This window comes from Bactrocera neohumeralis, chromosome 5 (assembly GCF_024586455.1).
Source record: "Bactrocera neohumeralis isolate Rockhampton chromosome 5, APGP_CSIRO_Bneo_wtdbg2-racon-allhic-juicebox.fasta_v2, whole genome shotgun sequence".
In the NCBI taxonomy this organism is placed as follows: domain Eukaryota; kingdom Metazoa; phylum Arthropoda; class Insecta; order Diptera; family Tephritidae; genus Bactrocera; species Bactrocera neohumeralis.
In genome coordinates this window covers 22162254-22168253 of record NC_065922.1, presented here as the reverse complement: position 1 = coordinate 22168253, position 6000 = coordinate 22162254, and the positions used below count along the sequence as shown (strand labels likewise).

At 34.0% G+C, this 6000-nt stretch overlaps 1 protein-coding gene across 2 annotated transcripts in view; it reads left to right on the top strand.

The window, feature by feature from the left end:
* Positions 1-2306: 2306 nt before the first annotated feature.
* The window catches only part of LOC126760136 (uncharacterized), a 271609-nt gene continuing 267915 nt past the window's right edge, over positions 2307-6000 (top strand). For both annotated transcript variants that reach the window (XM_050475571.1, XM_050475570.1), the window contains exon 1: positions 2307-3358. The gene's annotated coding sequence lies outside the window, so the exon portion shown is untranslated. The remainder of the gene's footprint in view (positions 3359-6000) is intronic.

Here is a 6000-nt window from a genome sequence, read left to right as displayed (position 1 = left end):
CTATTTAATAGCATTTCAGTACATTTTTAAATATCATTTGTTTACAAATGATACATTTTAATTATAAACTAAATACATTATCAAATGAATATTGTTCCTCAACTTCCGAAGAGTCGGTCGAAATATCATTATCATACATGTTTTTATCACATTTTAGTATGAGATCGTCGGTAAAAGAATAATGCTAAAAAATGCTAAACTAATAATCAAAATAAACAAAAAGCTAAGAAAAATGCTAAATTTTAATGAAAATTTTGCGGCTAAATACAAAAAAAAAGCTAAATTTAGCTGCAAAAATGCTAAAATGGTCACACTGATAATAACCCAACCATTGCCGTCCACCTGCTCAACCTACGCGAAGAGAGCAATCAGTATAGTTTTGTTAATGTTGTAAATTGAGTCAGATTAAGCCAACGTGCAAGAATGAGAGAGAAAATCATGATATATGCGGGAGAATAGTTCGTTTAGTTCAAAATTTGATGTTTTTGATTTTAATAGTAAGGGATTAAACTACCGCCATAGCGAGCCAAGATATTAAATTGAACTTAAGGCTAGAGATAAGAGAACAAAAGAGTTTCATTCAGGATTTTCACAAAGAATATTATGCCAGCGATTCCCCACGACGAGTAACTTACTCAGTTTTTAGCAGTTTTAAACGAGTAGCGTAGAACCAGGGGCGGATCCACGGGGGGATGTTAAATGTTATACGTTATTTCCATCATAAGTGACACTCCGCGAAGAAAAAGACTTGGAGTTCCAAGTACAAAATTATAAAGTTGACCCCCTCAAACTTCTACCCTGGATCCGCCCCTACGTAGAAACTCATCGAAAGAGTTAAAAATTTTAATGAAATCTAACTTGTCAGAATGGTCAGAATTTGTAACTAGGGACTCCAATATAGCATGTGATCAAATTTGACTCGGACTGGTTCAGTTACACATTTATATAACCAAGTTAGAGACAAAAGTAAAGGATCGTTACAGTTGATACCGAGTGATCACTCCGGATGTTATTTGGGCAAAAAGTCAGTCACAATCATGCTGAAATGTCGAACATGAAATCAGGGTTCACCATGAACTCGTTCGTTAGGTTCAAATGTTAAGATGGTAATAAAAAACAGTATCTGGTCGTTTTTAGGCATTTACATCGTATGCAACCAAAATTTTGGAGTAAATATTCATGAATTTTTTTACCATGATAATCGGTTGGCATGATTGCGATTGTCAATGACTTTTTACCCAAACCACATCAAAAGTCATCACTCAACCGAAAGATCCGCTTCAGGAAACTCGCCTTAAGCCAATTCAATTCATTAAAAGTCATTCGCTGCAGGCAACGCAGGCCATCCCAGTCTGGGCTTATAATAAATGTATGGAAAATTGAATCAAGCGTAGTCGGGTTCATAAGCCTATTTATTTACATGAAAATGTTTTTTTTTGTCAGTCCGGTTCAAATTTGATCAGATGAATGAAAGAATTTTAGTAACATAAGGATCTCTAAAGCTAAGCTAATTGAAAAAAATTACACGAAAGGTACACCAAGCGTAATTAATTTTCTCAATCTAAAGAACGGTAAAAAATAAAGCTGTAAACTATTGGTTTTCATATTTTCTTTATATACATATATATTTATTTCTTTAAATTTTTTTATGTATTCAAATTTTTTTATTCTGCCTAAATTATTATATGTTATAACTCAAATGTCTTCAAAGCCTACAAAAATCCCAACAAACACCAAAATAATTTTCTCCTCCACGCAAAAAAAAATATTTCCCCTTTACAATTTGACGGCAACACTCATTGCTAAGCAGCCCACGAGTCATACATTAAATTCGCCTTATAACTGTGGCATACTTTTAGGTAAACTCCCCCACGCACTGAGTAGCCAGAACAGCTGTTTACACACAACATTTCGGTCGCTCTTCGCCGCACACAACAACTTTGCTGCTGCAAAAACACACTAAAAAGAGAGCCACGCAAGCAAGCAGCAGCTGAATTGCAATCGAAAGAGAGCACAACTGCTCTCTGTTAAATGCACTGAGTGGCATTGCCAGCTGCAAACAACTCCGCCGTCGCCACTTACCAGCGCGCTACTAAATTAGAACAACAACTACAACGCACCATGTGCCATAGCAGCTGGCTAAAAACTCGACCTGACGCTGCTGCTGCGACGGCGACCGCGTCGTACACACCGCTGCCACCTTCGTCATTCGTACACCACTGGTTCGGCTCTAGCGCTGTTGTTTCTGCTGTCGCTGCTGCGGCCGTACCAGCTGCCCGACACTTCAGTTGTTTCTTAAAAGCCGGTCGAATATGTTGTACAGAGTCGGTTAGTGCGCGATCGTTGTGGGAATTTTTATTTATTGGTGCTCGCTACCAACAATAACAACAACAACACGTTGTCGAAGTGAAGTGCATACGAATTTTTTCGATTTACGAAGTTTTAAAGTTGAAATAGCAAAAGTGCAGCGCAGTGAATTTGGCTTTCTTACGCGTGGAAGTATCAAAAAAGAAAAGAATTGGCGCATTAAACAATTAAAGCGCAAAAAATTTACAATTGCCCGCATTTTTGTTTACATTTGCATGCGGAGCCAGGAATAAAAATAATAATTTTCCGCTGTGAAAGGTGAATAATACAAAGCGCATACGAAGTGATGAAAAGCAACAAACGAAATTAAAGTGAAGTACCTACATATTTAACGATTCCAAAAAGTGACGATGCCGAGGCAAAAGAATAAGCAAAGGCAGTAAGTGAAGAGAAGTGAAAGAAAGTAACACGAAACTAGTGTGTTTGGGTAGCAAAAACGAGGAAGAAGAAGCAGAAGACAAGCAAAGCAAATGTCGAAAATGTAGAAGTGTGGAGGCGCAGTGCAAATGCAATTGGAGTAAATACACACACAAACATACATATACATATGCATGAGTGTTATTCAAGCGAATGAGTACAGTGATGCGCTTTGCAATTGTTACAATTTAATTTAATTGGAGTGCTCAACAAATGAGGTGAAAAACAATAACAAAACAACAAAAAGAAAAGAATAATAACAAAAGCGAAGCAAATACGTATGTGAAGTGTGTGCTAAGAATACATAAAAAATTGCTATAAATCAAGTGGTATTAATGTGAGCGGAAAGTGTAATTGAAACAAAGTGAAAAAATTTCAACAAATTAAAAAAAATTTAAATAAAGTGAAAAAATTTTAAACAAAGTTGAAAAAAGTTTAAACAAAGTGCAAAAAAAAATTGGAAAGGCTATAATAATTAACTGAATAAATAAGTGGAATAATATTAGCAAATTGGCAGCTGCTAGCTTGTGTTAGTGCTAATGAAAACATGCAAATTAATATTCAAACATAAAAGGTAAATAAATATACTATAAGTATGTAGCGTTATACATTTAATTAAAAATACAGCGAAGTAGCGTGCATATTTGACATTGAAGGGTTAATTATTTCACAACAAATTATTAAAATAGAAAAGAAATTTAGTTAATACAAATAACGTCCAAAATGGCAATATTATAATTTAGTTTATTTATGATAATTAATTTTTCTTCTGACAGCATATTGTAATAAGTAAGCTTTAGCATTTATAGCCGGTTTCGAACTGCCACCAGAGTCAGGATTTTGTTATGTATCAAACATACATACTACATATGTATGTATGTATGTACATACAATACTTGTTAAGTACCAAACACATCTGTAGTGGAAGGCGCGAATATCCTAAATTTTGTTTAGAAACATTTTTAACAATGTAAATAAAAAAAATAAAAACTGGCAAATTTAAATAAAATAAACGGCCGAACGTCAAAATTAAAATTAATCAAAATTAAATAAATATTAAAATATAATATAAAAAAATTAATAATAGCCTTCACAAATGCATTTCTTACAGCATAAGTGTACAAAAAAATGTATCTTGATTTTTGTTGTTTTTGTTGTAACGGTTATCTAGACCCCAGTAGAGACGGACCATAGGAAAGGGTTGTCAGATGTGTAGGTCAGCTGGGCATGCAAAAACGTGATTAGAGTCATGCGGGGACTCCCTGAATGCTAAACATACCTGGTGTATCGTGGTTTTTTCGGACATCTAACCCCGTTTAAATCGATACATTTTAGATTTTTAGTGCTTTATCCGATAGGTTGTTGTTGCTATAGCGGTAGAATTATGCCGATTTGACAATTCTTGACCGCATAAATGGTCCTGGTCCGTTCCGGCTATGTAAACCCGACTGTCATAGGAACTTTCATCGGTCAACTCCTGTGGTATCTATATGTTATAGATCTGTTTTGATCCAAACGATTTGTTTGCAGATTGTAGCACTGCCTTGGAAAATAATCTTTGAACAATTTCTTTAAAATCTTTTGTCGAACAAAAAGTAATAAGTATGTATATTGTATGTGCTATTACAATTCAAATCGAACAATTTCCTTGGAGATTCTAGCACTGCTTTGGACAATAATCTGTGCCAATAAAGTGAAGATACCTTTGATAAATAAAATAGTTTTCCATATAAAAACGTCAGTTTGGACAGCTATAAGTTGTGGTTGTCGGATAATAGATAATATTCTATGTCTAATTTTGTGGAGATAACTTAACAGAAATCAAAGTTTTCCATACAAGGACTTCAATTTGATAAGTAATTTTGTATGACAGTTAAGAACTATAGTTCCCCAATTTGAACATTACCGTCGGAGAATGTAGCACTAATATCAACAATACCTCATGTCGAATTTCGTAAAGATATATTGTCATATAAAAAAGTTTTCCAAACAAGAACTTTATTTTGACCGTTCAGTTTGTAGGATCTGATATTAGCGTTTCCAACATACTTATAAAGAGCTATTTAAAAGGAAAAGAGTATGTGAGAATTTACAGGTTCGTATGTTCCAAACGGAGGGACTGGCTTACATGTATGTATGTATGTACGAGGTGTGTTCAGAAAACGGGGATTTAAAATATAAAACTTCACTGGTTTGGAGAGTCCAATTGTCAAGATTTCACCTGTACTCTTGGCTTACTTGGCTGTAACAGCCTCAAGAAATATACGTCTTTTTTGATCTTTTGAGTCTGTTGATTTTCCTTTGCTTTGTAGCTCTCGTTTCGTTGCCTGTTCCTGAGTTCTGGGCCAAGAACAATATCTAACGATATCCACCAGATGGCTTCGTGTGAATATATGATGTTCCAGTGCTTTGGTTGGCAAATTGTTGATTTGTAGATACATTTTTAGAGTAATCTTTGATAGCAACAAGTCCTAAAACACATTGTTTTCGTATATACTACGATTGGATGGGATATTTTTTTAATAAAACCGGTCATTTAACATTTTCGAAGATGGTGATGTGATTTATTGGTGATTGATATTTTAGTATAAAACAAGGTGAGATTGTGGGTAGTAAAACATTTAAATGCTTAATAATAACCATATATCGCATATATTTTTTAATTTGCAAATTCTTACATAAGCTGGTCTCAGTCCATAAAATAGCTTCCTGGTTTATTGAAAATCTACAAAACAATATTAAACACAATTTTCAAACTCTTATTATTATTCTGCAAAATTTTTTTTTTTCACAAAACATAACAACAAAAGCTACATAGTCAGATTTAGACAACGGTATACATTAGCACAGGTTTTATAGCTAACAAAAGTAGGTAATACTAAGCAAGAGGTCAAAAGCAATCAATTTTAGAAACATTGATTTTCGTGAAGTAAAAAGTCTGCAAAACTCAGTTTTAGTAGAAATATACCAAGCTATATACGCACATACATATTATAAACATATTCATATGTATACCATACTACATTAACTTATATGGGCACATCAGCTCATCTCAGCGCTCCACAGAAACTAAATTCTCACCTGCATCTATTAAAATAAATGAATATTTTAATGGTTGAGGTAAACGTTTATTGTCTACAATTTAAATAATAATTAAAATAGAATTGTCTCAGCCATTCGAAGCGATTGCCTTTTAAGTGCATATGGATGCAGTGA